The sequence below is a fragment of the Sus scrofa genome, chromosome 18, assembly GCF_054392235.1.
Source record: "Sus scrofa isolate SSC_HxYL_T2T_F1_AM1 chromosome 18, Sscrofa_HxYL_maternal_Yorkshire_Landrace_v2.0, whole genome shotgun sequence".
NCBI lineage: Eukaryota > Metazoa > Chordata > Mammalia > Artiodactyla > Suidae > Sus > Sus scrofa.
This window is the reverse complement of record NC_139400.1, coordinates 15584426-15606329: the sequence shown is the minus strand read 5'-3', so window position 1 is coordinate 15606329 and position 21904 is coordinate 15584426. Positions and strand designations below refer to the sequence as shown.

The 21904-nt window shown below is 52.5% G+C and overlaps 1 protein-coding gene and 1 pseudogene across 2 annotated transcripts in view; one reads left to right on the top strand and one right to left on the bottom strand.

Annotated features, from left to right (window-relative positions):
* The window catches only part of TCAF2 (TRPM8 channel associated factor 2), a 91588-nt gene that overhangs the window by 61382 nt on the left and 8302 nt on the right, over positions 1 to 21904 (bottom strand). The window lies entirely within an intron of this gene.
* LOC110257612 (leukocyte immunoglobulin-like receptor subfamily A member 6) lies at positions 12012 to 17316 on the top strand (annotated as a pseudogene).

Below are 21904 nucleotides of genomic sequence, written 5' to 3'. Positions count from 1 at the left end.
GAGGCCCCAGGATTCCGGCAGAGCAGAGAGCAGAGCCACAACAGTACAGCCCAAGCAGACTTCCCTCTGGATCCCGGGACCCCAGCCCACAGTGGGATCTATAGCTGCTACGGCTCCTTTAGTCATTCTCCCTACAGGTGGTTGGAGTCAAGTGACCCACTGTACCTTTCTGTCACAGGTGAGCACATCCCATATCTTGTGACTCAGACTAACTTGTAAGGCATGTCTGAGAGGAGCCCCAGATGGTGGTGGGGAGCATAGGAACTGTGGACACAGGGGACAAGAACAAGCCCCAGAAACAGTCCTCAGAAGGGACCACATGTAAGACTCTAGGGTGTCCTAGCTTCTCCCATGACGGAGTCAGAGGGGAGCCTCCAACCCTCCTCCTTGTCCTGTGCGAGGTCCCCCTCAGGATCCATGCGCCCAGGAAGATGCAGAGAGGGGCATGGCAGACCCAGGAGAGGGAGCCATCAGCCCATGATGGGAGATCACAGGCTGCACCAGCCCATCGCCTTGTCTATGTGCTAGAAACCTCTCCTGGCCTCTCCCGCACACAGGGATTTCCAGGTGGCAGAAGAGACACCTGCACCTGGGGAAGAATGTGTCTTGATCATGAGCATCTTCACATCCAGAACCATCTTGCTCCAACTCTGCAACCTTAGCCCAGGGGAGGGAGGGGTCGTTCAGTGGATTCTGGTGGAAGGAATCACAGAGCTCCTGGCTGGCCCACCCTTAAGTGAGGGGTGTGTGTGTGCACCTGAGTTCTCCTAGTTTACCTAGCTCACCCAGATGTAAGTGCACATGGAGCTGGCATCTCCATCAAAATGCAGTGGACCTCACTGTAAGCCCTATCAGCTTCCTGCTTTGCTTCACGGAGTTGGGTTCTTGGCAGTGATCATTCCCAATCTTGAATCCACTCAACTGCTGAAGCTGACTCCCTCAGGGCTCCCCAGGAGACTCAGAAGAAAACCCAGCTTCTTCCTCTGGCCTCGACGCTCATGGGTTCTGTCACCTCAGTGTCATCCCAGCCAACCCATCCTACTGTCCTTCAGACCCCGCAACCACCCTGGGTCCCTCTTCTGGAGTATGGAGTTTAGTGACAAAGAATAAACGATGGTCAGAACGTGTCCCGAAGATTCTCCTGTGAATATTCAGGGATCCTTTACCTGTCTTCCAGGACACCTGGGCTGAAGCCAAGGTCCCCCTGAAGCCCAGCCCCCAGAGAGAAGTGGTCTGAGTTGCTAGAGTGATGACCAGGTGGCCCATCCAGATGACAGCCACAAGAGTGTACGTTTCCCTAATTCTCAGGAAATAGGACCATCCCATAGCCTCAACTGGTACTGTGCTCACAGCTCTTGATGCGTTGAAGACTCTCTGCCCAGGTGAGGCAGGTGACTTAGAGCAGGAAATAGACAAAGCTAGCCGTGGAAAGGCTCGCACTCACGATCCCCACGTTTGCAGAAGGATGTAGAACCTTTCAGTCTGCGAGGTGCCTGTGCAGCCCCGCCCAGGAGAAAAGAAAATCCAATTACGTCATAGCACGTTCAAGGGAGGCCAAAATCCTGGCTATTGTGAAGAAGGAATATGGGGCTCACAGTGCAGAACTCAGGAGGAAGAGCTCGGCTGGGACTTCCACTGGACCCCACCCCTCACCCTGCTGTGTTTCTTATCCCAGGAGCTCCCGAGCCAGACCTCAAGACAGGTAAGAGAGTAAGAACCCCCCTCCCAGCCCACAGGGAGGGGGCACTCCTGATTGGGAAACTCACAGCGTTCGTGAGGAACTAAAGCAGCATCTCAGGTCCTGCTGGGGAGTTCTGGGCTCACCCACACGTCCACAAGTCTTTCCTACCATCGTCAGCCAGACTCCCTCCAAGGGTCACTCGCTCTCTCGAGTGTCGCCCAGAAAGGGAAATTCCTGAGCTTCTGGGTCGTCCAAACACCCTGTCTCTGAAGGAGGGGCTTACTTGGGGCTCATCTGCGGGAGTTTCAGAGAGGAGGGCCCTGGTCATTACCAAGGGGAGTGAACTGAGGTTGAACCGCACATCCCAATTCATCCCCGTGACAAACTAGAGAAGGATGCGGGCCACCGGATTCACGTAAGGCGCAGTCAGCAGGACACACAGGGGACGAGGCCTGTTTTCATGGAACTGAGTGTGGGTGGATTGGATCACTTCTGAATCTCCTCTCCTCACCTGTCTGCGGGCCACATGAGGGCTCCCTCTCCAGGAGGTAAGAAACAAAGGCACTTTAGTTACATGGGGTGAAGGTGGTGCAGAAGGAAGGTGGAGGTTTCTGACATTGTCACTCGGCAGAAATACTAAAGGACAGTCATGAGAAAGGTACCCAGTAGGTTCAAAGGAAATCTGCCAAGACGAGGGAGGGCTGAATGAGAGTCCTTCCTACCTGTGTGCAACCCCAGGGGTTCCTGATGCTCTGAGGACAATGGGAGAGCATCTAGACAGAAGGAACCACGGCAAAGTGGGAGGGAAATGGGCTCCGTTTCAGAGTTCCTGGCGGGGCGTGGGCCTTCACATATGAAGATGTCTGGCTCTCCCCTAGCCCCCACTCTCCAGGACCCCCCTGGGGAGAAGTCCGTCAGGATGGGCATGGCAGGGCTGGTCTTCCTGGCTCTGCGGGCCGTGTGGGCCTTGCCCTGGTGGAACCGTGAAGGGACAGGGTTGGAAACTGAGGAACGTGGACTGAGCGGGGCTGAGTGGATCAGACAAGACTGGCCTCACCTCCTGTACACAAGAAAGCCACTTTCAGGACCCGAGGAGAAGGAGCCGGGCAAGCTCGGTTCCACTGATGGACAGCACGCACGAGACTGTTTTCAGGTCTCTCCTGGGTCTTAGGGCGTTTGCACCCTTCCCTCTGCCTATTGCCCCTAATATTCCAGCTGGGGCGCTTTTCTCCTTCCTCTTCTCCTCCCCTCCTCTCCCCCCTCTCTCTCCTTCTTCTCTTTCTTCCTATTTGTCTCCTCCTTCTCTGTCTCTCCTCCTCGTCCCACTCCTTTATCCACTTTCCTTCTAACACTTTTTCCCACGATGCTCTTTCAGTCTACGTTCTACGATATGCGGATCCAAGACGACCACAGTAACCTCGATTTTCCCTTCGCGGCCACTGAAAACGTCAACACAGAGAAAACCTCGACGTTGACCCTCTAAAATAAGTGTGAAAGCCTCCATGCCTCTGTCTGAGTCAGTGCTTAGAAACGCCTGTCTTTTAAGGCAAATGTACTGTACCTGGAACGAGTCATTCTGGAAAATACCATCGACATGAAAACAAGCGTGGATTTTTGATAAATGGGAGATGCAGTGCTGAAATTTTATCTTGTCATAACCATCGTGTCCCTTGAGGCCATCAACAACACGGTCCCTTTTCTTGCCGTAGACTCCAGCCTCTCTTCTGTTCTTCGGCCTGTTATTTCTTCAGAGTGTCCACAACTACCTTCTGCCTTTGGGACATAAAGCTAATGAGCGCCTTAGTGTTAGAAGCAGAAAGACGGCTTCGTTTTGTTCCGGGCGTGGATTTCAGATAAATATCCACAGCCGCAACGTTCCTACTTTACTTTGACAACCATGTGGAATTTCCAATAAAATTGGCCACTGTTCAATGGATCTGCAGAGAAAAGATGTCACTGCTTCTGGTCAAGAGAACGTGGGGAGCGAGAAATTTCGGATGGTAAAACACTTCCAAGATTGCACAGTATTCAAATACTTAGAAACCACTTTCCAGAGCAATTTTCCACACTGTAAGCACAAATACTTCCATCTTGGTAATGGCTGCAAACACTGCGGACGGACGGCTTGCCAACAGGCCCATGAGAAGATGCTCAGCAACACTAATCATCAGGGAAATGCAAATCAAAATCGCAGTGCGATTACCAGTTCACTCTTGTCATAGCGGATATCATCAAAAGCCCTCAAGTGACAAATGTCGGTGAGGACGTGAAGAAAAGGGAGATTTTGTGCACTGTAGGTGCGAATATAAGTTGGTGCAGCCACTGTGGAAAACAGTATGGAGGTTCCTCAAAAATCCCAGCAATTATACTCCTGGGAACACACCCTTAAAATACAAACACACTAGGAATTTTCTTGGGGCCAAGTGGGTTAAGACCCTGCATTGACACTGAAGCGGTTTGGTCACTGCGGTAGTGCAGATTTGATCCCTGGCCTGGGAACTTCCACATGCAGTGGGCACTGCCAAAAGCCCCACGAATTAGAAAAGATACATGCATTGCAACGTTCACAGTAGTATCAGTTCACAGTAGTATCGTTTACAATGGCCAAGATACGGAAACAATGTAAGCAACCATCCACAGATGAAGGGATATAGAAGACAGAGTATATACACATACCATAGAATCATCCCCAGACACAGAAAAGAATGAAATGTTGCCATCTGCAACAACATGGATGGACCTGGAGGGTGTTATGCTTAGTGAAAGAAGGCAGATAAAGATACATACTCAATGAGATCACTTACATACATATGAAATCTAAAAAATAAATGAATGAATATAACAAATAGAAACCACCTCACACATATAGGAAACTAGTGGTTACCAGTGGGGAGAGACAAAGTGGGGGCAAGACGGGGGAGGGATTAAGGGAAACAAACTACTATGTATAAAATAGGTGACCAATAAGGGACTATTTTACCCCATAGGGAAATACAGCCATTATTTTGCATTAGCTTTGAGTTGAACATAATCTATTAAAATATTGAACCACTGGGTTGTACACCTGAAACTAATATAACACTGTAAATCAACTATACTTTTTCTTTTCAAGTCAGTGAAAATGGTACACTATAGAATTACCATATGATCCAGAAATCCCACTCCTTGGCATATACCCAGACAAAACCACAATTCAAAAGGGAACAGACATGCCAATGTTCACAGAAAAACTATTCAAAATAGCCAAGACATGGAAGCAATCTAAGCGTCCATCGACAGATGAATGTATTAAGAAGACGTGGTACAGATATACAATGGAATACTACTAAGCCATAAAAATGAATGAAATAATGTCATTTGCAACAACATGGATGCAGCTAGAGATTGTCATACTAAGTGAACTAAGAAACAGAAAGACAAATATCCTATGATATCACTTACATGTGCAATCTAAAATATGGCACAAATGAACCTATCCACCAAACAGAAACAGACTCACAGATCTAGAGAAGAGGCTTGTCGTTGGCAAGGGGGATGGGGAGGGAGTGCGGTGGATTGGGAGTTTAGGGTTAGAAGATGCAAACTATCACATTTGGAATGGATAAACAACAAAGTCCTACTGTGTAGCACAGGGACCTGTACCCAATCTCTTGGCATAGACCATGATGAAAAAGAACACAAAAAAGAATATATAGGCATTTCCACTGTGGTTCAGTGGGTTAAGGACCTGACATTTGTCTCTGTGAGGATGCAGATTTGATCCCTGGTCTGGCTCAGTGGGTTAAGGATCTGGCATTCTCACAGGCTGTGGGATGTTTGTTAGATCCAGCTTTTCCTTTTGGATTTGACTGCTCATTTCATACCACTGTGGTCTGAAAACTTCTTGATATAATGTCTCTATTAAATGTACTGAGACTTGTTTTGTGTCCCAGGGTATGTTCTATCCTGGAGAACATACCATGTGCACTTGAAAAATACTGTATTCTGTTGTTTTTGATATAATGTCCTCTAGAGATCTATTAAGACCAATTGATCTATTGTGTCATTTAAAACCATGCTGCCTTATTGATTTTCTCTCTGATTTGTCCATTGAGGTCAGTGGCTTGTTAATGTCCCTGCTATTACTGTGTTATTGTCAGATTCTCCCTTACTGCCTGTTACTATTTGCTGCCTATATTTAGGTGCTCCCTATTGGCTGCATATATGTTCATAAGTGTAAAATCCTTTTCATGATCCCTTTATTGATATATATGTTATCATGGCATATATATATATATCATTGTATATATGGATCAATGCATATATACTAATGAGTGAAATATCCTTTACTTGAGCCTTTGAACATTGTGTAAAAACCTTGTCTTCTGTTACAGATTTTGTTGTAACGTCTACTTTATCCGATATGAATACTGCTACCCCTGCTCTCTTGTCATTTCCGATGGTGAAAAATATCTTTTTTTCCATCCCCTCACTTTCAGTCCATGTATGTCATTAGGTCTAATGAGTCTTATGGGCAGTACATAGATGGGTCTTGCATTTTCATCCATTCAGCCACCCTATGTCGTTTGATTGGAGCACTTAATCCATTGGCATTTAAAGTATTTATTGATAGGTATATACTTATTGACATTTTTATTATTAATTTTCTGGTTTTTTAGTTCTTCTTTCTTCACTTATACTTTTTGTTTCTTTCTTTGTGACCTGATGATTTTCTTTGTGTTCTTTTCTCTCTAGTTTTTGTGTATATATGTATGTTTTTGATTTGGGTGTACCATGGAGTTCATATATACAGACCTATGAATACCTACTTTTTTGGTCTTCTTAGGGCCGTAGGCCCAGCATATGGAAGTTCTTATGCCAGGGTCCAAATTGGAGCTATAGCTGCTAATCTATACCACAGCAACATCAATGCCAGATCTGAGCCACATCTTCGACTTACACCATAGCTCGCAGCAATGCTGGTTCCTTAACCCACTGAGTAAGGCCAAGAATTGAACCCGAATCCTCATGGATACTAGTCATGTTTGTTACCTTTGAGCCACTATGGGAACTCCTATACCTACTTGTTTTAAATGGAATCACTTAAATTTAAACATATTCTCAAAGCTCTTATTTACTACCCCCAACATGTTGTGATTTTGATATATTTTATTTTTATTTTGTCTTTTTAGGGCCACACGTGTGGCATATGGAGGTTCCCGGGCTAGGGGTCAAATCAGAACTGTAACTGCCAACCTATACCACAGCCACAGCAAGGTGGGATCCAAGCCATGTCTGTGACCTACACTACAGCTCATGGCAATGCTAGATCCTTAATCCACTGAGCGAGGCCAGGGATCAAACCTGTGTCCTCATGGATGCTAGTCGGGTTCATCCACCACCAAGCCACAATGGGAACTCCCTGATTTTGACATATTTTACATCTTCATGTCTATCCAGTAAGTAATTATTTATTGTAGTTACAGTTGATTTGTGGGTTTTGTCTGTTAACCCTCATACTATCTTATTTAAGGCTTGATGCACAGCATTCACTATATATTTGTCTTTACCAGCATGATTTACCTTCTTTAGTTTCTCATTTCTTGTGGGAGCCTTTTCTATTTCAGTTAAAAACTACGATCATCCCTTCCTTCCTACTACATCCCATGGGGACCTTTGCAGCCTTGGTTTTACAGAGCTGTTCTGCTGTCTCCAGGTGGATTTCAGTGAGAGTCACTCCACATGGAGCTGAGGTTGTGATGTGCTGGTGAGGTGAGCTCAGCTTCCTCCGACCTTAGCATCTTGATCTCCTCTTCTTCCTCATTTTAAATACCTTAATGCTCCGTGCTTGTATCACTTCTAGGTTTCTAACTTGAAGCTCGCTGATTCTCTCTTCCATGTAGTTTGCTCGGTTTCCAAGGCTTTCTGGTGTAGCCTTCATCTTGTGTATTGACCTCTTCAGCTCCAAAATTGATGTTTGGTTCTTTCTGAGAGTTGCAAGCTCTCTGATAAAGTAGCCTTTCTGTTCACGCATTGTATGCCTGAGTTCACTGAGCTACCTTCTGAGGGTTTTTTTATAGCTCATTTGAGTTTCCTGAGAGCTCTTCTGACTTCTCTAACAGTTACATCCCAAAGCTCCACGACTTTAAGTCGGCTTCGGGAGGGCTGTCGTTTTCTGTTTATGGTACACAGTGACTGCAGTTCTTCGTGGTTCCTACTGAGTCGTCACTGTCCAGGGACAGCTTAGGTAGCAAACATCTTTCCGACTTGATTCTAAGTATTCAACAGCTTAGAAACAAATTAGAGGACTTGCTTTTGTTTTCCAATAGGTGGCAGCAACATGGCACACATTTTTGGTTTCTCTTGCCTGAGCTGTCCCCGATTTTATGTGAGAGGGGGCACATCCCACCCTCCACTGTCTCTCGCAAAGGTTTCTCCCTGCGCCCTCATTATTAATGATTGTTCCTCTGAGATCACTTGTGCTCTGCTAATTCCAGGTCTCCGGGAGGGTGGGCCCTTTCACCGCATCTGAGAGCTCCTGAGTTGCAGGCTCCATCACGGTGGAGGCGGAGGGCAGGATCTGCTGTCTCCAGTGCTGGCAAGGTTCGTGGGCGCCACACTGTGGACGGGGAGCGGTAGGAATCACAGGAGTCTTCATGGCTGGTGGGACATGATCCCAGTTACCTGTGATCAAGGGCACGGCTACAGTCAGGAGGCCAAACTTTGGTGCCCCAGCGCCCTGCTGTGACCGGGTTCTCAAGGTTGGCAGATCAGCTGCTGGGGCCAGAGGCCTGGGATTGCAGGCACCTGCTCAGCTGCTCCCTCGGGTCTGCCCTCTACGTGTCCCATCCTCCTGCCTGTTGATGTACAGATGTGGAGAGTCCTCTGGCCCCCTGGTGTGGTGGACAGAAGCACCTTAGTGAGTCTGGCTGTCTCACTGGCTGCAGACTGCAGAGGAGGGACGAAGGGGGCGTCTCCATCCACCGGAATGCGGACTCACGCTCCACCCTTTGATTTATACTCCACCTGACATCGTGATTGCAGGTGGGGTGAAGCAGCTGTCAAAGGTAGTATTTTTCCACGGAATTATCCCGTTGCTTTTGAAAAGACCATAATCTCCCCCACTGTACTGTAACAACCTTTTGTCATTACACTGGTGATTCTTTACATATAGGTTTTTGTTTTGTTTTTGTTTCTTTGTTTTGGCCCTGCCCAGGGCATGCCGAAGTTCCTGGGGCCAGGGATCAAACCTGTGCCACGGCAGTGACAATGCCCGATCCTTAACCCATGGAGCCACAAGGCAATTCCTAGCTTGTGTGCTGATGCCTCCTTCAGCTTCCCTGGGCAAAGAAACTCCAAGTGTCTCCTTCTGGCTCTGCGAGGCAACTGGGTTTGTTCCTCCACAATACAGGCAAAGTGAATTTTTATGACATTTTTGGAGGGTGGGGGTTGTCATCTCAAGGCTACAAATGAGGAAAGGGAGGCCAGAGTCAACTAGCCGTCAACTGTTCTGGAAGTGATAGCACCAGAATTTATATTTAAAGCGTGTGTGTGTGTGTGTGTGTGTGTGTGTGTGTGCTGGTGTATGTGTATGCTGGGGTGTGTGGGTGTGCTAGTGTGTGGGCTGGGGTGGCTGGTGTGTGTGTGTTTGCTGGTATGTTGGCTGTGTGTGTGGTGGGGGACTGGTGTGTGTGTGTATGTGCTGCTGTGGGTGTGTATGTGCTGATGTGTGTGTGTGCTGGTGTGAGTGTGCATGGACCCGTGCATGTGTGTGTTTTAATGCCTTCACATAGGAGCTCTCGTGAGGGCCATTCTTGTTTAAAACGTGAAGAATCTCTGCAGTTTGAAGTGGAAAGTGATACCCAGCATTAGTGTCAGAAACCCCTCAAACGATTCTCCAGGAGAGGGAGGTGCTCCAGCTGTGCACAGACACTGAAAATAAGGCAGAAACTGTGGGAGAATAAAGCCTGCCTGCCAGGGCTGGAGGAAGAGCTGTGCTTTCCTGTGTGAGCAGAAGACCACTGTGCAATCCCTACCCCCAGCATCCCAGGCCTGTACCCCACCCCACCCCTTGCTTCACGGTATCTCTGAGGGCATCACGGCGTCTAACCCAACCAAGGCCGCGCGTGAAGGGCACCCTTCACACCCACCACGGAACATCACCACCCTCCTGGCTTCTGAGCTCCAGGCCACACGCCCGTCTCCAGTTCCCCTTCCACCTAGCATCTTTCCAACATCCATCTCAGCATCTGTCTGTTCCTGCTCAAAACCCTTCCATCCCGCTCCCTGTCTTCAGGGTAAATTCCCAACTCTTCTACCTGAACTTGATCAAGGCTGTTCATGACCTTGTAGACATGTCACTCCAACCTCCGTGCTAACTTCTGCTTCCCTCCAACCAGACCGCAATAGTTACAGCATAGATACACACACACACGTGCACACACACACAGACTCATACACTGTCACAATGTGAGCAATTTAATACATTTGCGTTTTCCCAGATCTGCTTTTCAAGAACCAGTGAGTCCTAGCAAATCCATTCCCAACCCCCAGCTGAACACCCAGCATGAGAGTAAACCTCAGATTACTCCTTCGTATTTCGCTTCTCTAAACGGTCTGTGAATGCAAAGGGCTCTGCCAGGGCCACAGGATAAATCCGTAGAACCATCTGTCTAACATTGTCTGACACATAACTAGTGGAGTTTAAGCACGGTTCATTGGTCTATATACACTGCATTTACCTCGCCGATTTGCGATGCAGTGAGACATGTGATCTTCGTGACACAATCTGACCCTAACAGTCCATTTCTTCTGGAGTCCTTAGATCTTAAAGCCAGAATCCAGCGGCCTTGCATGACGGACAGCGTCACGGGACCAGCTACCACCTCCCCTCTTTCCTCCTTTTCGGACAGTGCCCGAGACTCCAGGGATCTATGGAATGCCCTTTCTTCCCTAGAAGGATTTCCTTCTCACCTCTTAGGTCTTCTCCCCGCAGAAAGCCTTTCCTTAAACCATAGTCTACCAGGGTCCCCCACTGTTCTCCGACTTCCTCTTATTGCTCTTGGTAAATAAACTAACCGCAACATTAGCCTTTCACTGCCCATATGCTGCTCATCTGAGCTCTCAGAACACAAGATACGGGTTTGTCTGGATCACAGACGTATTCCTGCTGTGTGGCACCAGTGCCTCGCACATAGTAGGTGCTTTGTAGTAATCTATGGATGAACTGACCAAAAACAAGAAGTACATTCCATTTGGGGCTAAAGGGAAAGTAGGTTCTGAGTCCTATTTAGAGCCAGCCCATCAGGGGCCGACTCGGGATGGGAAGCTGAGTCCCTGTCCTCTTTGCGCAGGAGTTCAGGCCAGGCAGAAAGAGTCAGGACTCAGATGAGACCTCAGATCTGGGCTGAGATACCCCCAGAGGGCTTGCAGTCCCCTTGCTGTGGGTCCCCAGCTGTGGGAACCCAGGTGGGCAGCTGCAGCCTCTGTACCACACCCTGGGCATCTGTCTGTCCTCCAGGGACCCATGGCCTCCCCACTGGCCCAAGGGAAGGCATTCAGATCTGGAGCAATGATTTCCATCCTCTCTGCTTTCTCTGCATCGGTCACGTGTGGAGAGTGGGCAAGGGGACACGCGCCAGCCCCAGTTCATGGGGGAAACTCAGCTCAGGCGGTTTATCTAAGCACATCCACATTCCGTGCACTACAGTTAAGTCCCCGAAGCCATAGATGGTTGGTGAAGTGGAGTCACAGTGAGGAGGTACATTCAGCTCCAGCTTAGGAGAGGCTGGGGCACAGAGGGACAAGGGACAGGTGACTCCAATCAATAAGGAGCCCCCAAGCCCAAAGCTGGCGTCTGCCTGGGCCACAGCCCAAAGACAGCACAAGGGAGCCCACCATCCTGGGTTCCACTTCCAGGCTGGGTGACCTGGGACCCACGATTGACCTCTCTGAGCCTCAGGTTACTCCTCTGCACAACTGGTGGGGTTGGGGTGGCACCCACATGCTGCACGTCAGCTGTGAGGCTTAGAGGAGATGCTTGCACAGACCCCAGCACGTGCCTCCACCCAGGCGGGGATCACGAAACCGCATTCTTGGTTCATTCATGACACCACTCTGCCCAAGGTCCTGGAAAGCACCAGACTTCCTGATAGGGTCTCTGTGACCTGCATCCTGCTGCTCTCCCTCCTCCTCCTCCTCCTCCTCGTCCCCCACACAAGCACCAGAACAAATGGCCCAGGTCAGGGGAGTGGACGAGGCAGGGATCGGCTCTCCCTGAGAGGGGAGACCTCACTCCAAAGACACACGAAGGGGCTTCTTAGGACACCACCCGAAGTAGGACACTGACAACATGACCGTGTTCGGTTTTGAGAACCCGCAGATCAAAGCGTCCGACATTCCCAGGACGTTCTTGTCATCCCGTCTCTCGCTCCGTCATCTGGGACAGAGGTCTGGGATTCTCAGGAAGAGGGACTGTGGTGGGGGTGGGAGGGTGGTCCTGCATCACGGTCGCAAGGGGCACCCAGCACCCGAGGAGAGACCATGTTGGAGAGGAGGAGGGGGAGCCTCCCGAAGGTGTTCTTGTCAACAAGGAGCCAGGAAGGTGGGGAGTGGGCGCAGGGGTGAGGACCGAGGAGGGTGTGGAAGGGGTTGGGAGAGGAGATGCCTTGAGTCAATATATTAGGAATAAAGGGAGCCAAGTTACTCAGTGTCTATGACGGGATTTATAAACGTGCAAAGGGATTTGACGAGGATAAACTCAGAGGCGTTCCACTGGATTTGGAAATGGAAGTATAACCTCATCTTGAAAAAATACTCTATATGTGGAAACTGAAAAATAAAATGAATGAGAAGAAAGAGTGAGAGCAAACTCGTAGTTCCCAGTGGGGAGAAGAAGCGGGGGAGAGGCAAGACAGCGGTAGGGTATGAAGAGATACAAACTACTGCGCGCAAAATAAATACAAGAGCGGACTGTCCAGCACAGGGAATGTAGCTGATATTCCACCAGGTCAAAAGGAGCAGCATCTATTTAAAAAAACGGGAAGCACCACGCACCACCTACTTGGCTCCTCTTCGTTGCTGGCGCGTCCGTGTCTCGTACGAGAGGGACACAAAGAGTGTGTACTGGACAACAGAGCTCCTGAGGCTGAAGATCCTGCAAGTGGGGTCTAAGAGGCCGACCCCTTTTTATTCACACCAAGGGCCCTAGAGACGAGCCCATGCCTGCACTACAACCCCCGCCTTCCGTCGCTCTGGTCACGCGTTCCTCTGGTCCCTGGATTTAGATGCGGAGGAACCACACAACCACGGGTCTCGGGTGTAACCACGGGCATGGGGTCCCCCTCTCACAGGAAGCCCACCCCGGCCGCTGTGTGAACCTCAGGGTGAGACACCTCTGTACTGCATTTTATGTTGTCAGATCTATCACCTCTATGCTCACGACTCACGATTATTTCCAGCCTTGCTTCTTTCCTGAGGACCAGCCTCACGTGACCAAGGACCTGCGAGCATGTCTACCTGCCCAACCAGCAGGCATGTCAGGGTCGCCTGGACCCGTCCTCAATCTCTCCCAAAGAGCTGCTGTTCCCTCAGTGTTCTTGCCTCCAAAACATCCAACAGTTGTTCTCAGTGCTTCCCTTCCCCATGTTCTCACGCCGATGTCTAGAGTCACGGATGGATGGACGGAGTTTTTTGTGTTATGTGTGCACGTGTCTGTTGGTTTTTCCTGAGCCCCAGCTGACGAGGAACACAGGAGTCGTTTCAGATAAACATGGTGATTCACTAGTTGCATACTTAGGCTAGACTCAATGTCAAGTGTTCATGAGATATTAACGACGCCCAGGTCTTAGAGCCACTTTCCACCTCCACGATCTGCATCAGCTACTGTGAAAACAGTACGAGGGTATCTCGAGAGCGGAAAAACCACACTTTAGTCTCTCTAGTAGACGGACGTTTCAAAGGAACTTTTGAAAATGGGGAAGAAAACCCTTTCACAGTGTCACTGCTCAATTCGAAAGGCTGTGGGTGAGGGACAGATATTTAAATGAAGGCCAGGTTTTCTCAGTAACATGACTCACTGTCCCCTAAGTCTGAGGACAAATCAGAGGAGGAGGAAGTGGTTCTGTCCAAGGAACAAGGCGCACCGAGAAGGCATGAATGACTGAGGGGCTTGTTCCCAGGAGGGTGGTGTGGATGCTGATGCAGGAAAGGAGAAGTCAGAGGAGGGCGTGAAAAAAAAAAAAAGCCACAGACAAAGCTGAGAGTCCTGTTTCCTTCCCTCATGCCCTTGACTGCTCCTCTGCACTCATGGCCGCGCTGACCTGCACTGAGCTGCACTTGGACGCTAGAGGGGCAGCTCTAGTGACCTGAGCTCTGCAGGGCAGTGGGAACCTATGTTTATCTGAAGCATCTCCAGGACGGGTGACCCCGGTCCACACGGAGGAGCCACAGGGAGGTGCTGATGGACGGGCAGAGGAGGAAGGAGACCCCAAGGGGAGGCTCTGAGAGGGAGGACATGCCCTGGTCCCCTGTACCTGGAAGGGGCACCAGGTTTGTCATGGACACAAGTGCCAGGCTCCCAGGAAGAGGCAGTTCCCCTTCCTGTGGGGCTGCTGAGGCGACATCCCCGTGACAGGGAGGACCAGCCTCCGAGGAGCCACACCCTGTGGTCTGTCTGTCCTGAGGGCGCCGTGCTCTCCTCCACCTGCACAGCCTGGACCCCCACGCTCCCCGCCCGGCTCTGCCTCGGTGAGATGCAGGGGGAGGGGAAGCCCTGCTCCGGGAGGGACCCGCCCCCTCCCCACACCAGCCTGTGCTCTCAGGACACCCAGCACGCAGCGGGTGCCCGGGCACGAGAGGTTCTGCTCAGAGTCCAGGGCGAGTCCTCACGGGTGCTCTCTTCCAGGGCTGAGTGTGGGCCTGGGGACCCAGGTGCAGGCAGGTGAGTCTGTGCCCAGGGGTCCCAGCGCCTCCTCTCCTCCTTGGGGACAAGGGGCCACCCCCGGACACTGGGCATGGAGACGGCAGGGAGGGGCTGAAGGATGGGGAGTCAGGGAGTGTTGGGCTGAGAACTGGGGGCCTGGGGGTGGGGAGGCCTTGTGACCTGGTCTCTCAAGTCTTTCCAGGGACCCTCCCCAAACCCATCCTCTGGCCTGAGCCAGACCCTCTGGTCACCTGGGGGAGCCCCGTGACCATCTGGTGTCAGGGGACCCTGGGGGCCCAGGAGTGCCATCTGTATGCAGAGGGAAGGCCAGCTCTAGGGGACAGACTGAGCCCACTGGAAGCTGGGGACAAGGTCAAGTTCTTCATCCCATACGTGACCCAGGACTACGCAGCGAGATACCAGTGTTATTGTCATGGCCCCACTGGCAGGTCAGAGCCCAGTGAGGCCCTGGAGCTGGTGGTGACAGCTGAGAGGACACTCAGGGGGCCCAGCCTCAGGCTCTGCTCTCAGGCAGGGGTCTGCTCTCAGGGTGGGTCCCTCTCACAGCCCAGCCCTGGGGGAGCTGAGGGACTGTGAGCCCCATGTAACAAGCTGCCTCCTTCTCTCCTAGGAGCCTACAGCAAACCCGCCCTCTCAGCCCTGCCCAGCCCTGTCGTGGCCTCAGGAGGGAACGTGACCCTCCAGGGTGGCTCACGGCAGGGATATGACAGGCTCATTCCGACTAAGGAAGGAGAACTCAAGCCCTCCTGGACCCTGGACACACAGAGATACCCTAACAGGAAGACCCGGGCCCTGTTCCCGGTGGGCCCCGTGACCCCAAGCCACAGGGGGACGTTCAGATGCTATGGCTGTTTCAGAGACAAACCCCAGGTGTGGTCACTCCCCAGTGACCCCCTGGAGCTCCTGGTCTCAGGTGAGGAGGGACCATCCTGGTCCCAGAGGCTTTGGGGCCCCAGGCAGGTCCCTGGGGGCTGGCTCAGAGCAGAGCCCCATGTGAGGGGGTGGCTGGGGGGGCGGGGCTCCCGGACCAGAACCCAGAGTGTGAGAGACAGTGAGACCTGGGGGCCAGGGGGGACAAGGGGGTCATGGGGGAAGCAGCCCCTAACCCAGGGCTCTCTCTCCCCAGGGGGCTCTGGGAAACCCTCCCTCCTGACCCCGCAGAGCCCTGTCGTGGCCTCTGGACAGAGCCTGACCCTCCAGTGTCGCTCTGCCATCAGCTATGACAGGTTCGCTCTGGCCACGGAGGGGGCACGGGACCTCCCCAGCGCCCTGCCCAGCAGCCCTAGGCTGGGCTCTCTTAGGCCCACTTCTCCCTGGGTGAGGTGAGAGGCCTCCATGGGGGCCGGTACAGGTGCTACGGTGGACACAACCTCTCCTCCCTGTGGTCGGCCCCCAGGGACCCCCTGGACATCCTGGTGGGCTGTTCCTGGCCGAGTTCTCCATGAGTCCCGTGACCTCAGCCCACGGGGGCACCTACAGGTGCCACGGCTCACTCAGCAGTGACCCCCACCTGCTGTCACATCCCAGTGACCCCCTGGAGCTCATGGTCTCAGGTCAGGGGACCCTGACCTTGTCCTGAGCTCAGGCAGCCCAGGACCCTGTCCCCTGAGAGCTCCTGGATGGGCTGGGAGTCGGGGGACCTGCCCCTCAGAGGCCCTGCCTCCCCCGCCCACCCCTCCCCTCCCCCGGGTCTGGAAGGGGCCGGGGGGCACCCACCCAGAGGGTCTTGGGGACGACACAGGGCAGGTGCAGGGAGAGTTTAGTGAGGCTGGAACTCCAGGGGCAGCCCCAGCCCCAGCCCCTTCCTGGCCTCTTTCCCAGGACCCCTGGGAGCCCCAGCCCCCACCCCCAGGCCCCAATTCAACAATGGCAGAGTCTCGGGGCCCATTTGCTCATGGGGTGCACAGGCCACCCCGGGGCAGTTTTGAGTCTCAGAGGAGCTAATGCTGCTCAGACGCTCAAGGACAGGCTGGGTGTCCAAGGGGGTGGGGTCGGCAGAGATGTGGGGGGACCCCAGGGCTCTGAGGGGGGTGGGTGAAGGCGGTCATGGGGAGGGAGATGTGGGGACCAGCCCCCTCACCTCCCATCCTGACCCCCAGGAGGCTCCCAGGATCAGCCCCTCCACCCCACGGACTCAGGCCCCCACAGGGGTCCGTGTGGGTTTGTGGAGGGGGGGTCCATGGGGGCAGAGCGGGGTCACACCTCACTGGCCAGCTGAACTTCCTGTTCTCAGGGGAGGGGCCCCAAGTCTGCCCTGTTGGAGCTCAGTCAGCACAGGGTCCTGACCCCAGAAACGTCTGAGACAGTCACACAGACAAGAGGGGACACAGAACCCAGGGAAGGGCTGTGGGGCCCCAGCTCCGCACTCACACCCCCACTTCGTGGTTCTCAGGACCGGCAGACACCACCCGCCCATCACACCACCAGCCAGATCCCACGAGTGGTGCGCAGGAGAAATCCTCAGTTAGGGGGCTGGGTCCTCGGGTTCATGGCCTATAAAGGGGAGGGGCTGCCCAGGACTCGGGGGGGCCTGGGATCTGCCCTGACCTCTGTGACCTCTCTGCCCGCAACCCCTAGCCTCTGCCCCCCAAGACGACACGGTGTGGAACCTCATCTGACGGCCGCGGCCGGCCTGATCCTGCTGGGCCTCGGGATTCTGCTCTTCCGGGCTTGACACGGCCGTGGAGGAACCTGAGACGCGGCCAGGAGCTGAGCACAGAGGCCGCGGGGCGCCGTCCAGAGGGGCAGAGCCTTGGCCATGACCTGATGGGCCCTGGAGGTTCTGGAAGAGAAGCTGCGGTGCTGCGAGAACCGCCCGCGGAGACCATGGAGGGGGAGACGGGGTGTGGGTGCGGGGGGAGGACTGGGGCATCCCTGGGCAGGGCTCTGCCTCTGCCAAACCGAGGCCTCTCCTCCTCCACAGACGCCTCTCCCCGACAGCCTGTCTTCTCTCACCTGGGACACGAGGCGCAGCCCATGCGTCAGGTGTGTGCCCACACCTTACACACCTGCGTGCCCTGGTCCACTTCCATGTAATGTGTTTTGCTTTATTTTTAATGCGCACCCTCACTGCCGCGTGCTCGTGGCTGCGATCGATCCCTTCACTCAGAAATAGAATATGGGTCATGTAACGGAATAAACGGATGAATCTGTGGCCTAATTTGGAACACACTCATTCAAAAATATTCCCTAGAACCCTCTCTTGCCCCGTCAAGCCTTCCTTTCCCCATGAGATGACACCTGGTGCTTCTCCAGAAACACCTGCATTCTGCAGGAACACCCTGGCGTCTGGGGTGACAGCCAGGTGCCGTGCTGATAAACAGACTTTAAGAATATATCATTTTTGGAGCTCCTGTTGTGGCGCAGCAGAAATGAATCCAACTAGGAACCGTGAGGTGTCGGGTCCAATTTCTGGCCTCGCTCAGTGGGTTAAGGATCTGGCATTGCCGTGAGCTGTGGTGTAGATTACAGACACGGCGCGGATCCCACATTGCTGTGGCTGTGGTGTAGGCCAGCAGCTACAGCTCCAATCAGACCCCTAGCCTGGGAACCTTCATATGCCAGAGGTGCAGCCCTAAAAATACAAAAAAAAAAAAAAAAGAGAGAGAGAATATGTATTTTTAAAAGGCCATGCTTGTGGCCTTTGTCTAACTTTAGAATATTCTCTTCCTGGCCAACATCGAGGTGCCTGTGCGAATGCACTGATGGCAGAGATGGGAAGTAGTGACGAGAGCTGTATGATGGGCGTTCCCATCAGGGCTCAGCAGAATCAAATCTGATGAGTATCCATGAAGACACAGGTTCGATCCCTGGCCTTGCTCAGTGGGTTAAGGATCCGGTATTGCCCTGAGCTGTGGTGTAGGCTGCAGACGTGGCTCGGATCCTGTGTTGCTGTGGCTGTGGCGTAGGCCAGCGGCTACAGCTCCAATTCTACGCCTAGCCTGGGAACCTCCATATGCCACAGGTGCAGCCCTAAAAAGACTGGAAAAAGGGGGGGTTGTTATGATGCAGCTGAAGCACACCTCACAGATGACGACGCTGCTGGGCACAGCCGTGTCATTTACACTAAACCTCAAGATGAGATCATTTCCACTTCAATTTGATGCCCTGTGTTCATGAACCTATGATGCCAAAATCCCAGCGCATCCCCATGAAAGGGAAAAGATAAAGCAAGAAAAATGTCAACTATGGGAGAAAACATTCAGTCCTATGCGTCCTAATACACACACGGCAGGAGAACTAACTGGTCCCGTCCGTCTGGGACGTAAAAAGTACCAATCAAAAGGAGGAGACACACGGCTCCAGCCCACCGTTTTATAACCCAGAAGAACACATGGGCATAAGCGCACGTATACATGGGTGAGACTATGGACAGAAGGGTGGTTACCAGAAAAAACCCTAGAAGTGAATCTCACTAAAAAGGAACCACTTGGCACCCACCTGCGACGGAGTTTTGCCTGACAGAGAAAGTCACAAACTTCGACGCTCACGCTCCCGGCGACGGATGTCCCATGGAGCGCGATGGGGAACAAGGGAAGACTGTGAGAGTGTGTGCGCCCCGGGCTCCAGCTCATCCAATTCAAAAGGAGACAACAGGTCCTCCTGGGGCGGGGTTTGGTCGAATCCCATCAAGAGAGAAGGGGCAACACCACGTGGCCCCGGTGGTTGTTACACACCGGGCGAGGATGTGCTGGCAGGTGCTGGGCACAGGGGCGAGAACACCGGCCACGCCCCTGCGGACGCGCCTTTGGGGACGCTCGTCTACCCCTCATCACGGGGAAGTGGTGGGCTCTGCACCATTCCCTGTCCTCACGTGCACACAGTTCAGTGAGGTGGGGCTGGAGCAGGGTGGGGCAGCCTAGTGACCGATTTGCAACAAGCAGCGGTGGATCCGGGACAGCAAACCCCTCACACGATGACGCTGTCTTTTCCTCACCTGCCTGATCAGCATCCCCTGAGTTCAATCGGACGCTGAGCTGCCGCCCAGGTGAGATGATGAACTTATCCCACACCAAGACGTTCACTTGGGATGGGGGCCACCCCATGGGCAGGCGTGTGAGATCACAGAAAGCTTGGTTTCAGATTCGCCATCATCAGGTGCCTGGGTCTCCTGGCTTGGGGGCGGGGAACACAGAAAGGAAAGAGCTCTTGGGAAGAGAAAAGAATGCATCCCTTTCCTGCAACATCCCTGGGTCAAGGTCCTCTAAGGAGAAACTAAAAAGAGCCAAACAAATAGAAAAGCACAACTGCAGAGGACAGGCTACATAATCGAAGACTCAGGGCCCATGGGTGCCCAGGACAGCACATTCAAGATCTGGCATTCCTGCAGCTGCAGTGCAGGCCATAACTGCATAGCCGGCTCCATTCCTGGCCTGGGAACTTCCACTGTCATGGGTGGACTGAAAAAAGAAAGAAAGGAAAGGAAACGCAGGTGCCCCTGTTCAAATCTCAAAGCAGGAACCTCAGAGCAGGGGACCCAGGGTGAAGCCCTGTCTGTCTGCACAGCTCACCCCCCAGGAAGCCAGCGCTGCAAGAGGCAATGGCTATCTGATACACACCCCGAGGTGCAGCCCAGTGTTTCCTGAGAGCCCTGTGGGTGCCCAGCCGGAGGCGGCTGTGCACACACTAGAAGACTCCTTGAGGAAAACATGGGCAGAACACTCTGACAGAAATTGCAGCAATAGCTTTGTGGATCTACCTCCTAGGGTAATGCAAATAAAAACGAACATAAACAAGTGGGACCTAATTAAACTTAAAAGCAGAGTAAAGGAGATCATACAGACAATGAGAAGACAACCCGCAGAAATGGAAGTAAACCTTTGCAAAAACAAGCAACTGACAAGGGATTGCACAAAATCTCATGCAGCTTTATAGCAAAAAACCCCCCAACAACCCAATCAAATATGGACAGATCTAAACACATTTCTCCAAGGAAGGCATAAAGACGGCCAAAAAACCCAAAAACAAACAAACAAAAAAAACCATGAAAGATGCTCAACATCTTGATAAATATACGCTTGATAAATATTACAGAAATACAAATCAATACTACAAGGATGTACAACCTCACACAGATCAGAATGCCCATCATCAAAAAGTCTACAAAATATCAGAGTTCCTGTTGTGGCTCAGTAGTAACCCGACTAGTATCCATGAGGATGTGGGTTCGATCCCTGGCGCCATTCAGTGGGTTAAAGGATCTGGCACTGCTGTGAGGTGTGGTGTAAGCAGGTAGTGGGATTCTTAACCCACTGCGCCATGGGAACTCCAGCATCTTTGGTTTATCTATTAACATTTTAAGAAACAAGAGTAAATGAGAGTTTTGCTTCAGTTCCCAGAGCCTCCACTGTGACAAGAGGTGTCTCAAGTTCATGCTGAGCCCTTGGGGCAACCAAGAAACAGCCAGAGCCGCGCCCTCCTCATGAGGCCAAATAACCCCTAGGATGTGCCCAAACAAAGATGTAACACAGATTTTTTTTTAAGCCTTAAAAGGATACACTGAACCACAAAGTCACTGAATCAAGTTCCAAAACAGAGTCAGTCTCGAAAGAAAGCAAAGCAAATCTCATCCCTGACAAGTAACTCTGACATGCCCTGCACGGTGAATCCAAACCAGCCCTCACTCAGGTGGACTAGCAGAGACCAGGGCCGCCCTCACACACCTGAGAGAGGCGGTGGCGAGGGCTTTGCACAGCCCTGCTTTCGACAGCAGTCTGGCCCCTGTGAAACAGAACATGTCAAGGGTACCTGAGGCTGGGCGTTCCCGAGGGGCCCAGCGAGTTCAGGGCCTGGTTTTATCACTGCTGTGGCCCGGATGCCATCCCTGGCCCCCGGAACCTCTGCAGGCCATGGGCATAGCTCAAGAAAGGGGGGGTGTTTGATGGCGGAGTACCATGACTTCACCCAGCGCCCACCCCTGTCACAGCTGCTGTGCCGCATGGATACCGTCCCCAGGAGAGAACTGGGCAGCTTTTGGTCACGTGACTGCAGCTGTGCCCCCGGGGAAATAAGCGGCCGCTCCTCTTCACCTGGGAGGGGGGACAGTACACATTCACACTTGGCCCAGGGACAAATCCGCCCACCCGCGGTCACAGCCCAGCCCAGGGACCCTCAGCACTGGTCCATCCGCAGATGACATCTTATTAACAGGGCCTGAGAAGGAGAGGGTGGGGGCGCGCTGGCTGCTCTGGGACAGACTCCATGTGCTGGAAGCACTGGGAGATCTTTTTTTTTTTAATTTTCCTTTATTTTACGGCTACACATGCAGCATATGGAGGTTCCCAGGCTAGGAGTCGAATCAG